Below are 15,903 nucleotides of genomic sequence, written 5' to 3'. Positions count from 1 at the left end.
TTCAAACCCGTAAACATCGAATCATATGATGGCACAACAGATCCTGCGGTATGGATTGAGGATTATCTCCTTCATATCCACATGGCCCGCGGTGATGATTTCTACGCCATCAAATACCTCCCACTCAAGCTTAAAGCACCAGCTCGGCATTGGCTTAACAGCTTGCCAACAGGATCAATCAGTTGTTGGGAGGACCTGGAAGCCGCATTCCTCGATAATTTCTAGGGCACTTATGTGCGACCCCAGACGCCGATGACCTAAGTCACGTAATTCAGCAGCCAGATGAATCGGCCAGGCAATTCTGGACACGGTTCCTAACAAAGAAAAATCAAATAGTCGACTGTCCGGACGCCGAGGCCCTAGCAGCCTTCAAGCACAATATCCGTGACGAGTGGCTGGCCCGGCACCTTGGACAGGAAAAGCCGAAATCTATGGCAGCACTCACGACACTCATGACCCGCTTTTGCATGGGAGAAGACAGCTGGCTTGCTCGTAGCAACAATATAACCAAGAACCCTGGTAATTCGGACACCAGGGACAGTAGTGGCAGGTCGTGTCGCAATAAACAGAAGCATCACATTAACGGAGACAATGCAGATGATACGGCAGTCAATGCCGGATTCAGAGGCTCTAAATCCGGTCAGCGGAAAGAGCCATTCAAAAGGAATCCTAGGGGCCCGTCCAGTTTGGACCGAATACTCGATCGCTTATCACACCAACAGGGATTGTTGGGTGTTCAAGCAGGCAGGCAAGCTAAACGCCGAAAACAAAGACAAGGGGCTGCATAGCGATGACGACGAGGAGCCCCGGCCGCCGAACAACAAGGGACAGAAGGGTTTTCCCCCACAAGTGCGGACGGTGAACATGATATACGCAACCCACATCCCCAAGAGGGAGCGGAAGCGCGCGTTAAGGGACATATACGCGATAGAGCCAGTCGCCCCAAAGTTCAACCCATGGTCCTCCTGCCCGATCACCTTTGATCGAAGGGACCACCCCACTAGCACCTGTCACGGCGGCTTCACCGCACTGGTTCTAGACCCAATTATTGACGGATTTCATCTCACTAGAGTCCTTATGGACGGCGGCAGCAGCCTGAACCTGCTTTACCAGGATACAGTGTGGAACATGGGCATAGATCCCTCGAGGATTAATCCCACAAAAATGACCTTTAAAGGCGTAATACCAGGTGTAGAGGCCAATTGTACAGGCTCAGTCACACTTGAAGTGGTCTTCAGATCTCCGGATAATTTCCGAAGCGAGGAGTTAATCTTCGACATAGTCCCGTTTCGCAGTGGTTATCACGCACTGCTCGGGTGAACCGCATTCGCTAAGTTCAATGCGGTACCGCATTACGCATACCTTAAGCTCAAGATGCCAGGCCCTCGAGGAGTAATTACGGTCAATGGAAACACCGAACGCTCCCTCCGAACGGAGGAGCACACGGCGGCCCTTGCAGCGGAAGTACAAAGCAGCCTCTCCAGGCATTTCTCCAGTCCGGCCACTAAACGACCGGACACCGTCAAGCGCGCCCGGAGTAACCTACAACAAGACCGCCTGGCATGATTCGAGCAGGCATAGCAATGCGGCCCCAACCCCAACCCTCGCAAAAAGGCGATGTCAGTACTTTGCGTACATAACTACGCTCTAGAGATACCATGGGAACAGGGGAGGGGCACCATCACGACATGCCCAAAACACGGCTTCAACCATACCAGGGGCTGCCGATTTTTCAATTTTTTCTTACTTTCAGGACTCCACTCTTCGGAAGGCCTGTTCGGCAGTTCAATTGCTGCACAAACGATGCAAGAACCAGGGATGCAGACGAGCCACGCCGCATTATGGAACTCCCAGGTGGTCTCTATCACGAGCAGTATACCTGTTTCGCATATTATTCCGCAGCTTGCCCCTGGAGCGGACATGTTACATAGTCCAACCTTTTTCTTATCGCATTATTTGTATCGTTCTGCTTTGATCGCAGCTCTTTTTAATAAACAATGCATAGCTTTTGTCTATTTTCGCATTACTCTTTTTCTTTATATTTATATATGTTCCTTAACGACATGTTGCACCCGTACACTTTGGTACGGCCAAAATACGCCAGGGGCTTCAGTACCCCTCAACATGGTGTGAGAAGTCTGAACACTTTAACAAGTACGGCACCCCGAACTTATAGCATTATATGCATCGGCTCCGAATCATGTCTTGGGTCAATAGTTGGGTTTGCCCGGCTCCTATGTTTTGGTACCTTACGTTCCGCTATATCGGCTAAGGTAGCACTAGGAGAACCACTGCGATTGTGCCCCGGTTGAGCTGGGTTGAGCACCTCAGTGGAGAAAGCTAAAACTGACTGTCATGATGAGGGAAGAGCCGGTCGCTGTTCGAGAGGTCTTTTCGAGTCCTTAAAGACTTATGCCGCTTAGGGCGAGGAGCCGGTTCTGTCCGGCCAAGGCGTGGATAGCACCCCAAACTCGGTCTTCCGAATACCAGGGGCTTCGCCGAAATTTAAAATTATAGAATTCTATGGCTAAGTGAGAGTGTTCACGCATTATAGTCCGATTGCCTTGTTTGTTGGGCTGAGCTCCTCCCTCGAAGGACCCAAACATGGGAAAAGAACCCTCAGGTTTATCCCCGAACACCCCAGCACTAGCGGCCCGGGGGCAGAAGCCGACGACTTGCCATCTCTCAGAATTGATAAACAGCCGCACAGAAGGTAATGTTTTAAATTCAAACAGCATTGCTTAAGCGCATATGAACAAGTTTTCAGCGCACAGGACAAAACGAGCGAGTTTTATTCAAAAATTATATCCATAGAACATTCATCCGCCACAAGGCGGGCACCCTTCAGAACATCCTTATAATAATTTTCAGGCTTGTGATGCTCTTTCCCCGACGGTGGCCCGTCCTTCACAAGCTTCTCAGCATCCAGCTTGCCCCAGTGCAGCTTCGCACGGGCAAGGGCCCTACGGGCACCTTCAATGCAGACGGAGCGCTTGATAACTTTGAGCCTTGGACAGGCCTCCACTAGCTGCCGCACCAGCCCGAAATAGCTCCCAGGCTGAGCCTCTCCAGGCCACAGCCAAACTATGAGGCCCTTCATGGCCTGTTCGGCCGCCTTGTGGAGCTCGACCAGTTGCTTCAACTGGTCGCTCAGGGGCACGGGGTGTCCGACCTCAGCGTACTGAGACCAGAACACCTTCTCCGTCGAGCTGCCCTCCTCGGCTCGATAGAATGCGGCGGCATCAGATATACTCCGGGAAAGATCTGCGAACGCGCCTGGAGAACTCCAGATTCGGGTAAGTGACAAGTAACTCACGCTTATGTGTTTACTTTGCATAAAGAATGCCTTACCCGCCGCTATCTTCTTCACCTCATCCAACTCCTGGAGGGTCTTCTGGGATTCGGCCTTGGCAGACTTGGCACTTTCAGTAGCCGCCGCGAGCTCGGACGCTCGCGTCCTTGAGTCACGCTCCAAACTCTCATGTTTTTCCATGAGAGCCTGGAGCTCTTGCCGCACCTTGCCAACCTCGGCCTCATACTTTTCTCGCTCAGTGCGCTCTGCGGCCGACCTCTTCTTGGCCTCGAGCAGCGCTTGCTTCAGGGTCGCCACCTTAGACGTGGCCCCTATAATAGCCACGATACTCCTATCATTTTTCGCAATTGCACCTTTTTATACACATTTATACAAGGTATTTTCTTACCTTCACTGTCCTCGAGCTGCTTCTTGGCATGTCCGAGCTCTTTCTCAGACCGCTTGAGGTCCTGCTTTAGCACGTCCACTTCCGCAGTCAGTGCGGAGGATGCCAGCAGGGAAGCCTGCACACGCATATTGACTTCTTTTTGTTAGACTCCTGCGAATTTTATTTGATCCTCTATTCGGCTTTTCTTCCTGAACGCTAAACAGAGCATCAGGGGCTACTGTCTATGCGGTAATGTTATTTACACATTCTTTACTTACCTCAAAGCCTGTTAAAAGGCTTGTACAAGCTTCAGTCAGTCTGCTCTTGGCGGACTGAACCTTCTGGACCACCGCACTCATAATAGTGCGGTGCCCCTCGTCGAGGGAGGTGCCTTGGAGCGCCTCCAACAGATTGTCCGGCGCCTCCGGATGGACGGAGGTCGCCGGCGCGGAAGGCTTGCTCCTCTTGGAAGGAGGTCCCCGACCGGACTCTGGAACCTTTGAAGATTCCGGAGTGGTGTCCGGCCTAGGGCCGGACTTGGAGCCCTGGGGGGTTTCGTCCCCTTTACTCCTGGAGTCTGGGAGGTCGCCTTGCGGCGCCTCCAGGACCACCTCCTCCCGGATTGGAACTTGCTGGGACAACACTTCAGTGTCGTTCGTAGGGAGGGGGGAGGAAGCCGTCGGAAGCGAGTTCACGTCCGACGAGTCCAGTGAGCCGCTCGACGACGCGTCGAGCCGGTCTTTGGGTGGGCTGCATAAATATATCCGACATAAGGGAAAGTTGTGCAATAATCAAATACTATGAAATCACTCCGGTATCCGGATACTTATGATTTCGCCAGGGGCTTGGCCCTGGGCGGCCACTCTTCTTCGTCGTCGGCGGCGTTGGTGGAGTAGTCCGGAGGAGGGGTTCTCGCCTTCTTGGACCCTTCGGCCTCCCTAGTTGGGGCGGCCTTCCTTTTCTTCCCTTCCCCCGCTGGAGGGGGAGGGGTCTCTTCTTCCTCCTCCTCATCTTCATGAGAGGAGTGCGTCTTGGATTCGTCGGATGATGAATTCGACACCTCCGAGCGTCGGACAATCTTTCGAGTCCCATGGCCTTCTTCTTGGCCTTCTTCTCTGGCACCACATAGGGTGCCGGAACCAGCAGCTTCGCCAATTGAGCGTCTGCTGGGCCTTCGGGCAAAGGAGCCGGACAGTTGATTTGTCCGGACGTCACCTGCCAATCATGTCAAAGGAAAGGGAGCTTAGACTCTGCATAGAGTCAAACTATGAAACACTGATACCCTGTAAAAGAAAAAAAAACAGCTTACCGCAAGAGCGTCACGCTGTGCACTGAATCCGCGATCCTCGGTAGCGGATGCGGGGGCCACGGCGCCCTTAAAGAGCACCTTCCAGGCATCTTCGTACGTCGTGTCGAAGAGCCTGCTCAAAGTTTGTTGCCGCGCCGGGTCAAACTCCCACATGTTGAAAGCCCGTTGTTGGCATGGGAGGATCAAGCGGATGAGCATAACCTGGACTACGTTGACAAGTTTGAGCTTCTTGCCCACCAGGGTTTTGATGCATGTTTGGGGTCCGGTCAGCTCTCCTTTTTACCCCACGACAAGCCCGTCTCTTTCTAGGATGTCAGCCGTGTTGGGGGTCCGGACCGGAACTCGGGGGGTGCGACCCATTCGGCGTCGCGCGGCTCGATGATGTAAAACCACCCCGATTGCCACCCCTTCAGGGTCTCTACAAAGGAGCCCTCGAACCAGAGGACGTTGGCCATCTTGCCAACCATGGCTCCTCCGCACTCCGCCTGGTTGCCGCGCACCACCTTCGGCTTACGTTGAAAGTCTTGAGCCATAGGCCGAAATGGGGGCAGATGCGGAGGAAAGCCTCGCACACGACGATAAACGCCGAGATGTTGAGGAAAAAAATTGGGGCCAGATCATGGAAATCCAGGATGTAGTAGAACATGAGCCCCCGGACAAATGGGTGGATAGGGAAGCCCAGTCCGCGGAGGAAATGGGGGAGGAACACCACCCTCTCATGGGGCCTTGGGGTGGGGATGAGCTGCCCCTTTTCGGGGAGCCGGTGCGCGATGTCGTTAGACAGGTATCCGGCCTTCCTCAGCTTTTTGATGTGTCCCTCCGTGACGGAGGAGACCATCCACTTGCCTCCCGCTCCGGACATGGCTGGAGAAGGTCGAGGTGAGGAGTGCGGACTTGGGCGCTGGAGCTCGAGTGCGCAAGAATGGATAAGAAAAGGAGGAAGAAGGGGTAGGTGAAAAGGTGGATCCTTATCCCCTTATATGGGTGGACGCAACAACATGTCCCCACCAGCCTGGTAAAACTCGCTTATCTCCCAAGCGCCGTAATCAAAGGCACGGTTGGGTTACCCACGCCCGTATTGATGAGAATCCCGGAATAAGGGGACACGATCTCTGCTTTAACAAGACGTGCCAAGGAAACCGCCTCGCGTAACGCGCTAAGATGGGACAGTAAAACAGTTCGAATAAAAGCTTGGCCGTGGTGTGATGTCACACTACAGAATACGTCAGCAGATTAGGTTTGTGTAAATATTATTCTCTCTATGGCAATATGTGGAAACTTATTTTGCAGAGCCGGACATTATCTTTGTGTTCGAAATCTTCTATGAAGTACTTGGAGGAGGAACCCACCTTGCAATGCTGAAGAGAATCTGCGCGCCGGACTCGTCGTCATTGAAGCCTGGTTCAGGAGCTACTGAGGGAGTCCTGGATTAGGGGGTGTCCGGATGGCTGAACTATACCTTCAGCCGGCCTCCTGGACTATGAAGATACAAGATTGAAGACTCCGTCCCGTGTCCGGAAGGGACTTTCCTTGGCGTGGAAGGCAAGCTTTACGGATGTTCAAGATCTCCTACCATTGTAACCGACTCTATGTAACCCTAACCCTATTCGGTGTCTATATAAACCGGAGGGTTTTAGTCCGTAGGACAACATACACATCAACAATCATACCATAGGCTAGCTTCTAGGGTTTAGCCTCCTCGATCTCGTGGTAGATCTACTCTTGTACTACCCATATCATCAACATTAATCAAGCATGACGTAGGGTTTTACCTCCATCGAGAGGGCCTGAACCTGGGTAAAACTTCGTGTCCCTTGTCTCCTGTTACCATCCAGCCTAGACGCACAGTTCGGGACCCCCTACCCGAGATCCGCCGGTTTTGACACCGACACTCGCCCTTCGGCGACATACTGAATTCATTAAAGTCTCTCTCCTTGTCAGGAGAGTCCTGGCCGAACTATATCCGGCAGGATTGGGATGCGGATGACGAAGAAATTCGCCGCCCACCCACCACCCACTTAGTAGCCTCTGTTGATGACTTAACCGACATGCTCGACTCCGACTCCGAAGACATCGACGGTATGGACGACGATGTAGGAGACGAACAGGAACCACTGCCCACAGGGCACTGGACGCCCACTTCACCACATGACGTATACATGGTGGACACACCAAAAGAAGACGACAATGAGGAAGGGAAGGACGCAACAAAGAGTTGACCCCTCGAGAAGCAGTCAAAGCGGCGGCGTAAGCGCCGCCCCAAATCCCGCCTCGGCAGAAACAACGATCATATAGACCCAGTGTTAGAGCAGGGTGAACCATCGCCGGACCATGGCAACACGGAGAATCAAACCGAACAACCTGACTCGGTCAAAGATAATAGTCTAGACGACATCACACCGGACAGACACCCGGAGCAATAGAAGGCCCGTCAAAGACTTATTGCCACCGCGAGGAGTCTAAAAAAGCAGAAGCAAAGGCTCAAGGCTGCGCAAGACACACTCAGAATCAGATGGAGTAAAGTACTCAACACAGCAGCGAAGTACGGCGGTAATCGCCCCACCAAGAGCTACTCGAAGCGGAAGTTGCTACCTGAATTCGATGAGAGGCCTTAGATCCCCTGCAACCAAAAATTAAAACGGCCATCTGGCCGGATAGACGACCTCACGGCCAACATAGAGCGGCAAACAACGCCGCACACAAGCCAATACGTGATCCACGCGAGGGCTCGCATCAAAAGGACGACACAACCAGATCCATCTATGGACCACGCAAGCGCGCTCCAGAATACGATGCAACACAACAAACATCCGAACACCACGGTACACCCAGATACAGGGGTGCCGCACACCCCCTATGTTTCACCAACGAGGTGCTGGACCATGAATTTCTAGAGGGATTCAAACTCGTAAACATAGAGTCATACGACGGAACAACAGAGCCTGGGGTCTGGATTGAGGACTATATCCTCCATATCCATATGGCTCGAGGAGATGATCTCCACGCCATCAAGTACTTACCCCTCAAGCTCAAAGGGCCAGCTCGGCACTGGCTTAAAAGCCTCCCCGAAAGCTCCATTGGAAGCTGGGAAGAGCTCAAAGACGCTTTTCGGGCAAATTTTCATGGGACTTATGTCCGACCTCCGGACGTGGACGATTTGAGTCATATAACTCAACAGCCCGGAGAGTCAGCCCGAAAGCTTTGGAACAGGTTTCTTACTAAAAAGAACCAAATAGTCGACTGTCCGGACACCGAAGCCTTGGCAGCTTTTAAGCATAGCGTCCGCGATGAATGGCTCGCCATAGACCTCGGCCAAGAAAAGCCGAGAACAATGGCAGCATTAACAAGCCTCATGACCCGCTTTTGCGTGGGTGAGGACAGCTAGCTAGCCAGATGCAGCACCAGCGACCCAAGTACATCCGAAGTTAGAGATGGAAACGGGAAATCACGACACAACAAAAATAATAAGTGCTGGAATAAAGAAGACAGCCCGAAGAGCATGGCAGTAAACGCCGGATTCAGAAGCTCTTGTCCAGGTCAGCAAAATCCGCCCTCTAAAGGCGCCAGAGATGAACTGTCCAGCCTAAACAAAATTCTGGACCAAATATGTCAGATCCACAACACCCCCGATGAACCTGCAAATCATACCCACAGAGAATGTTGGGTCTTCAAGCAGTCCGGCAAGCTCAACACCGAACATAAGGTGCAGGATACACCAAGCGAAGACGAGGATGAGCCTCGCAAGCAAAGCACTGGGGAACAGAAGAAATTTCCACCAGAAGTCAAAACAGTAAACGTGTTACACGTGATAAAGGGGAGAAACAAAGCGGCACTGCCAGATAAATATGCCCAAGGGCCTATCACCGCGGAGTTCTGCCACTGGCCGTCTCAACTGATCACCTTCGACCATCAGGATTACTCGGCAAGTATCCGGCGCGCAGGATGGGCTGCCTTGGTATTAGATCCAATAATTGACGGATACCACTTCACACGAGTCCCGATGGACGGTGGCAGTAGTCTAAACCTGATATATCAGGACACAATCCGCAAAATGGGGATAGACCCAACGAAAATTTGCCACAGCAATACTACCTTTAATGGAGTAACGCCAGGCCCAGGGGCTCACTGCACGGGCTCCCTGCTACTAGAGGTTATATTCGGCTTCCTCGATAACTTCCGTAGTGAAAATTTAACCTTCCACATTGCTCCGTTCCAAAGTGGCTATCAAGCACTACTTGGACGCAAAGCTTTCGCTCGCTTTAATGCAATACTGCATTACGCTTCCATCACGCTTAAGATGCCCGGTCCACGTGGCATCATGAAAGTAAAATGGAAATATTGAGTGATCCCTGCGCGCCGAAGAGAGTGCGGCTGCCTTGGTAGCCGCACACTAAAACGGCCTCACCAACTAAAGCGTTCAATAGGTCGTCAAGACTACGGACATGGTTAGACGAGTCCGACGCAGCTATATGTAATTCACATAGGTTTGATGGCCACACCTCTATTACAAATACAAGGGGCTCAACGCGCGCGGAAAAGTGGCAATTTTTGCTCGTCTTGAATTGTACATGGTTCTTTAAACCTACCTTTTTGCATGACAACTTTTCACCTAAGTTCCTCTCTTTTACAGATGACCATTGTGCTACACCCGTCCAGGATACGGCACAACGGAGACAAAGGCGCAGACGTGCAGCAGGGACCCGTTCAAAGGATTCTTTTTAGATTAAGACCCCGCGTCAACCTTTTTGACTGTCTCTTGTTGATACACATCGCTCGGATTCTCAGTACAATTGAGAAGGACGCTGACGTCTTGGCATGTGGCCACGTCAGAATAATGCATGTACCTGGACAACAAGGGCTTCTTACAAAGGGCACTATTTAGGCCCACAATAAAGACCGAACACCTTAGGGAGTGTTCGGCGTCGCGAGTTTGGCCTTATATGCATCAGCTCCGAATCATGTCTTTGGTCAAATGTTGGGTTTGCCCGACTCCTGTGTTTTGCTGCCTTACGTTCCGCTCTATCGGCTAAGGCGGCACCAGGAGAACTACTGCGATTGTGCCCTGGTTCATCTAGACGAGCACCTCAGTAGAGAAAGCCGAAAACTGACTGTCATGATATAGCGTGAGACTGGTCAACCACTCGATGACCTGTCAGAATCTTAGAATTCCTCCACCTTAAAGAAGGGACATTTCCCGGTCAGGCATGTAAGCACCCCGAATTCGAGTGAGTGCGGAGCCACCAGGGGCTATATAGTAGCCCCACTGTCAAACTCCTCTGGCTAAGTGAAAGTGTTAAAGCATTATAGTCCGGTTGCCTAGTTCGTTGCTGTATCACCTCCTTAATAGGACCAAGACGTTGGATTAAGTGTGAAAACGCGTCTTCTACGAACACCCCCGCATTATATGCGTGGGGGCTGAAGCCGACGACTGCAATCTTTCAGGTTATATACATATATATGTAAACGGCCGCACAGGAGGCATCATATTACTTTTGGGCAAAAGTATAAATACAGCCTTGATAAATTCAATAAAACATTGTTTTTACAATGGGAATACATGTCACTCAAACATAATATTCTTCAAGCACTGGGCCTCTATCGAACGAGTGCCTTCAAGAACTTCTTCAAAATAGTGCTCGGCAGCCACTCAGCCTATGGCCGAACCCTGCGCCGCTACAGTGGTGGCATCCATCTCCGCCCAGTATTTCTTGACACGGGCAAGGGCCATCCGTTAGCCCTCTATGCACGCCGACCTCTTCATCGCATTGATGCGCGGCACCGCACCAAGGAACTGCTGCACCCGGCTAAAATAGTTGTCCGGCTTTGGCCTTTCCGGCCACAGCTGATCCACGACAGACCTCATGGCGAGTCCGGACAACCTATTGAGTTTGGCCCATTCGGCTAGCTGATCAGTCAATGGAAGCGGACACTCTGGAACGTTAAACTGCGACCAGAACAGCTTGTCCACTTCACGATCTGTTTGATCTCGGAAGTATTTGGCCGCATCGACAGCGCTCGTCACCAAGTCCATATATGTGTCTGCCGAACTCCACAGCTGATCCAGAGGGGAATACCGCGGATCTCCGAGCTTCCTTCGTAGCATAAAGGGCTTCCCAGCCGCAATATCCCCGGCATCACGCAGTTCCTCCTTCTGCGCTCTCATGGCAGAGCGGGTGTCCTTGGTCGCCATTGTGGCCTTCTCAAGGTCCGTCGCCCTTGCCCGGTTTTCTTCTTCGAGGAACTGGCAACGTTCGGCAGTGTCTTTTAACTTTAGAGCCATCTTAGCCATTTTATCTTTGCTATCGCAATGTTCAGCATTTTCGGCTCTTAACTCTTCGGCCGCCTTTAAAGAGGCCGCATTACTAATCCTTGTTTGTTCTTTGGCTCGGGCAAGCTCAGCCCGAAGGGTCTCCATGGTGGCAGCTCCGTCCGCAGTCACAACATATTAAAGATACTGGCATCACGCTGCCCTTACTATGTGACATTCACCAGAAAACATTACTTACCCTATGCCTCGTCAAGCTGCTTGTTAACAAGCTCGATGTTGACATCTGCCGCATCTAGTTGCCGCTTTAGTTCGGCAAACTCATTAGTCCGGCTAGCCACCGGAGCTTCCACCACCTGCACATAAAGCAGTATGGTTATTACCTGGGACTACGATCCTCTGTTTGCCTCCATCCTCGGCGACAACCAGAGTCTCAGGGGCTACTATCTACACAGGGCACACCTAAAAATGTGCGGTACTATCACAAATGTACATCATTTTACGTACCTCAAAGCCCGTCAGTAGACTCATAAAGGCGTCATGCAACCCGCTTTCGGCGGACGAAATCCTTTCCATCACTATACCCATCAACGTACGATGTTCTTCCGAGATGGTCGATCGCTTTAGCAGATCCCTCAGTGCGTCCAACCGCATACAATACGGCGCCGGACTCTTTTGTTCACCCTCTTCAAGAGCCGGATACTGGGGACTTCGGGTGACCATAGGATTATCTTCTAGCCTCACCGGACCCGGGGAGGCCCTCCTTGATGACACTTCAAGGTCGCCCGCCTCTTAAGCGGGGGAGTCCGGAGGAGGCGTTTGGCTCTCCATCATCTCTGGAAGAAGATCCCGTGAAGACGAGCTCTGTTGAGAAGGGCTAAGATCCGAACTGCAAGACAAACGGTTCAGTCATTTTCCTCGGATGTAATATCTTTACTATTAAGTTTTTTTTATCACTTATGGCTCGTTAGAGGGCTGATCCCCACGCGGACTTTGTTTGGCAAAGGCGCCCTCCGAGGCAGGACCCTCTGGCGGAGACTTCTTCTCCCGTTTGGAAGCCTTGGTTTCTGGATCTTCAGAGGCAGTCCTCTTCCTTCCTTAGAGCGAGAGAAGGTCAGATTCTTCCCCTTGGTTATCCTCCTTCATGGAGGCGCTCATTCCCTCGGTTGGAATTGGTAGCGATGGGGGCCCACTTCCGCCCGCATTATTCCCCCTCTATCTTCCTTTGAGGGCTCCGGGCAAGGTGCTAGCTCGAGCATCTTTTCCAGTACCGGATTGTCCAAACCCTCAGGAAGGGGGGCCGGACACTGAATCATCTTCGCCTTTGTTAACCAGTCCTGGTCAAAGAGCGATTTCTCAGAATGACATCATGATAAATGAAAGACGGTGTGTTCGGCTAGAGGATTACTTACTTGGTCGGCGGTGCGGTTGCTGCTCAGGCCCACGTCCTCGATAGTATCCGGACACTCTAATTTGGGTCCAAAGAATGATTTATACATCTCCTCGTGCGTCAGGTCGAGGAAATTCTGAATAGTGCGCAGTCCTTCTGGGTTGAACTCCCACATGCGGAGGGGCCGGCGTTTGCAAGGCTGGACTCGACGAACCAGCATGACTTGCACCACCATAACCAGACTGAAATCACCTTCGAAGAGATCTTGAATACAACTCTGCAATATAGGCACGTCCTTGGCTGGACCCCAGCTCAGCCCTCTGCTAATCCATGACATCAGTTGTGGTAGAGGGCCCTAACGATAAGCAGGGGCAGCCACCCACTTGGCATTTCTGGGAGCTGTGATGTAAATCCACTCCCGTTGCCATAATCCAGACACCTCTGGAAAGGAACCCTTTGGCCATGGACCTCCAGTGATCTTGCTTATTAATGTGCCTCCGCACGCTACATGTTGCCCCTCGACCATCTTCGGCTTCACGTCAAAGGTCTTGAGCCACAGGCCGAAGTGAGGGGTAATGCGGAGGAAGGCCTCACATACGACAATAAATGCCGAGATGTGGAGAAAGGAGTCCGGGGCTAGATCGTGGAAATCTAGCCCATAATAGAACATCAAACCCCTAACGAAGGGATCCAGAGTGAGGCCTAGACCTCGGAGGAAGTGGGAGATGAACACAACATTCTCGTTGGGTTCGGGAGTAGGGACGACCTGCCCTCGGGCAGGCAGCCGATGCGAAACCTCGGCGGTCAGGTATCTGGCCTCCCTCAACTTCTTGATATCCTCTTCCGTAACAGAGGAGGGCATCCACCGGCCTTGAAGGCTAGATCCGGACATGATTAAAGGTCCGAAGCACCTGACCTGGGCTTTGGGTGTTAGAACTCGAGGCGGGGGAAGGATTCGATTGAGCACGGGAGGGAAAAAAGTAAAAGCCTTGTCCCTTTATAAAGAGGGTGAATATCAAGCGTCCTCCTAGTGGCCGTTTGGGACTTGCCTAAAATCTAGGAGTCCTAGGCACGGTTGGTTTACCCACGACCGTATTGATGAGAATCCCGTAATTAGGGGAACACGATCTTTGCTTTGACAAGACGTGTCAAGAAACCGCCTCGCGTTATGTGTGGAGCTGGTTGAAGAAAAACGGTTCGAATAATCACCGAGCCATGGCCTGATGTCATGTTGCCAAAGCGTGTCAGCAGATTAAGATTTGTGGAAATATTATTCTCTGTACGGTGGTATGTGGAATTTATTTTGCAGGGTCAGACACTATCCTGGTATTCAAACTCTTTTGTGATGTGTTTGGAGGAGGAACCCGCCTTGCAATGCTGAAGACAACACTGCGCGCCGGACTCATCGTCATTGAAGCCTGGTTTAGGGGCTACAGAGGGAGTCCTGGATTAGGGGGTCTCCGGACAGCCGGACTATATCCTTTGGTCAGACTATTGGACTATGAAGATACAAGATTGAAGACTTCATCTCGTGTCCGGATGGGACTCTACTTGGCGTGGAAGGCAAGCTAGGCAGTACGGATATGGATATCTCCTCCTTTGTAACCGACCTTGTGTAACCCTAACCCTCTCCGGTGTCTATATAAACCGGAGGGTTTTAGTCCGTAGGACAACATACAATCATACCATAGGCTAGCTTCTAGGGTTTAGCCTCTCCGATCTCGTGGTAGATCAACTCTTGTAATACCCATATCATCAAGAATAAATCAAGCAGGACGTAGGGTTTTGCCTCCATCAAGAGGGCCCGAACCTAGGTAAAACATCGTGTCCCCTGCCTCCTGTTACCATCTGCCTTAGACGCACAGTTCGGGACCCCCTACCCGAGATCCGCCGGTTTTGACACCGACACCCAACATTTTAAACTGATCCTGAGCATCTTTAAATCCTTGTCATTTCCTTCTAGAAAATCTGTGCCAATAGGCCAGCTTCATAATCAATTTGCCGACATTGGTTTGTCACAGAGAAATATTGTGAAGAATAACTTCTTTGACTCAGCTCCCAATGACTTAACAAAATTATTGGTCCTTGAAATCCTCATCTAATCTTCTGCTGGTTTAAGAATGTAGAACTTTGCCGGTTTAAGAATGTAGAACTTTGCTGGTTTTAAGACTTAAACTTGTCGGTTTATCATTGCCGGCTTACAAATATTGATGGCACTGGGTCATAATTGTAGTTAACATCAAGCTTGAAAATATACCTCTTATATGCCTATCACTTGTAGCCCCCAAGTCTTAAGAAGGTAGCATAGCAACAGCTTAAGACTTGCTTGAAGAAATCCAGGTTGTTCATCTCAATCACCAGTTAGAACTGACTATTCCATATATGTACCCCCAAGTGCCGGGTTGTCATGCTTGCAGCACCCTAGGACTTGAAATTGCCTTCTGCTTATAAAAACTTCAACCAGTGTAGCCCCCAAGGGTCGGGTCATTATGCAATAATGAGCAAGGACTTTATAGATATGATCATGTAGACTTGAGTAGCAACGTGTAGCCCCCAAGGGCCGGCTCGGTAAGATAATATTGAGCTGGGACTTTATATATACTTCATTGAGAATAACTTTATACGATGTAATCCCCATTATGGGGCTTGAACCCATGTCCACAAGGTTGAGAGCTTTGTGCTTTACCAACTGAGCAGTGGATCCTTCAATAATAGATGAAAATTTATGTACCTTGAATTGTTGACAGGAGCAATTGGTAGCCCCCAAGGGCCGGCTCATTACGATGTGATGAGTCGGGTCTTCAATAAGTGAGCAAATAATGACTTTGCATTAGCCGCCAAGTGTCATGGTGCATGCTTGCAGCGACATGAGACTTGTGTATTCGATGTAATCCCAACTTGAATAATGTAGCCCCCAAGTGCCGGGTCGTAAGCCTGCAGCGACTCGGGACTACTCCTTTAATTGTAGAATAAATCATAGCCATTGCGCTAAAGCGACTTTGAAAACCTTAATCATAATACTGGTTATTGATAACCATAATAAAATCCAGCCGTGTTGGCTATTAAAGATTTGAATAATATGACCCAGTTTGAAAACCGATTCATGCCATATAAGCCGGTATATCCATGCACATATGATACATGCTATGATGATGTAATGATGATGCATGATGTAATATATGATGATGTATATGTATGATCAAGAGGGTTTAAGCTATGGTTCGGATACGACTAGAGCCCCCATGTAGTCATAATTGTA

The sequence above is a fragment of the Triticum aestivum genome, chromosome 5A (assembly GCF_018294505.1).
Source record: "Triticum aestivum cultivar Chinese Spring chromosome 5A, IWGSC CS RefSeq v2.1, whole genome shotgun sequence".
NCBI classification, from domain to species: domain Eukaryota; kingdom Viridiplantae; phylum Streptophyta; class Magnoliopsida; order Poales; family Poaceae; genus Triticum; species Triticum aestivum.
The sequence above is the reverse complement of the archived record's forward strand: the minus strand, read 5'-3'. Positions refer to the sequence as shown.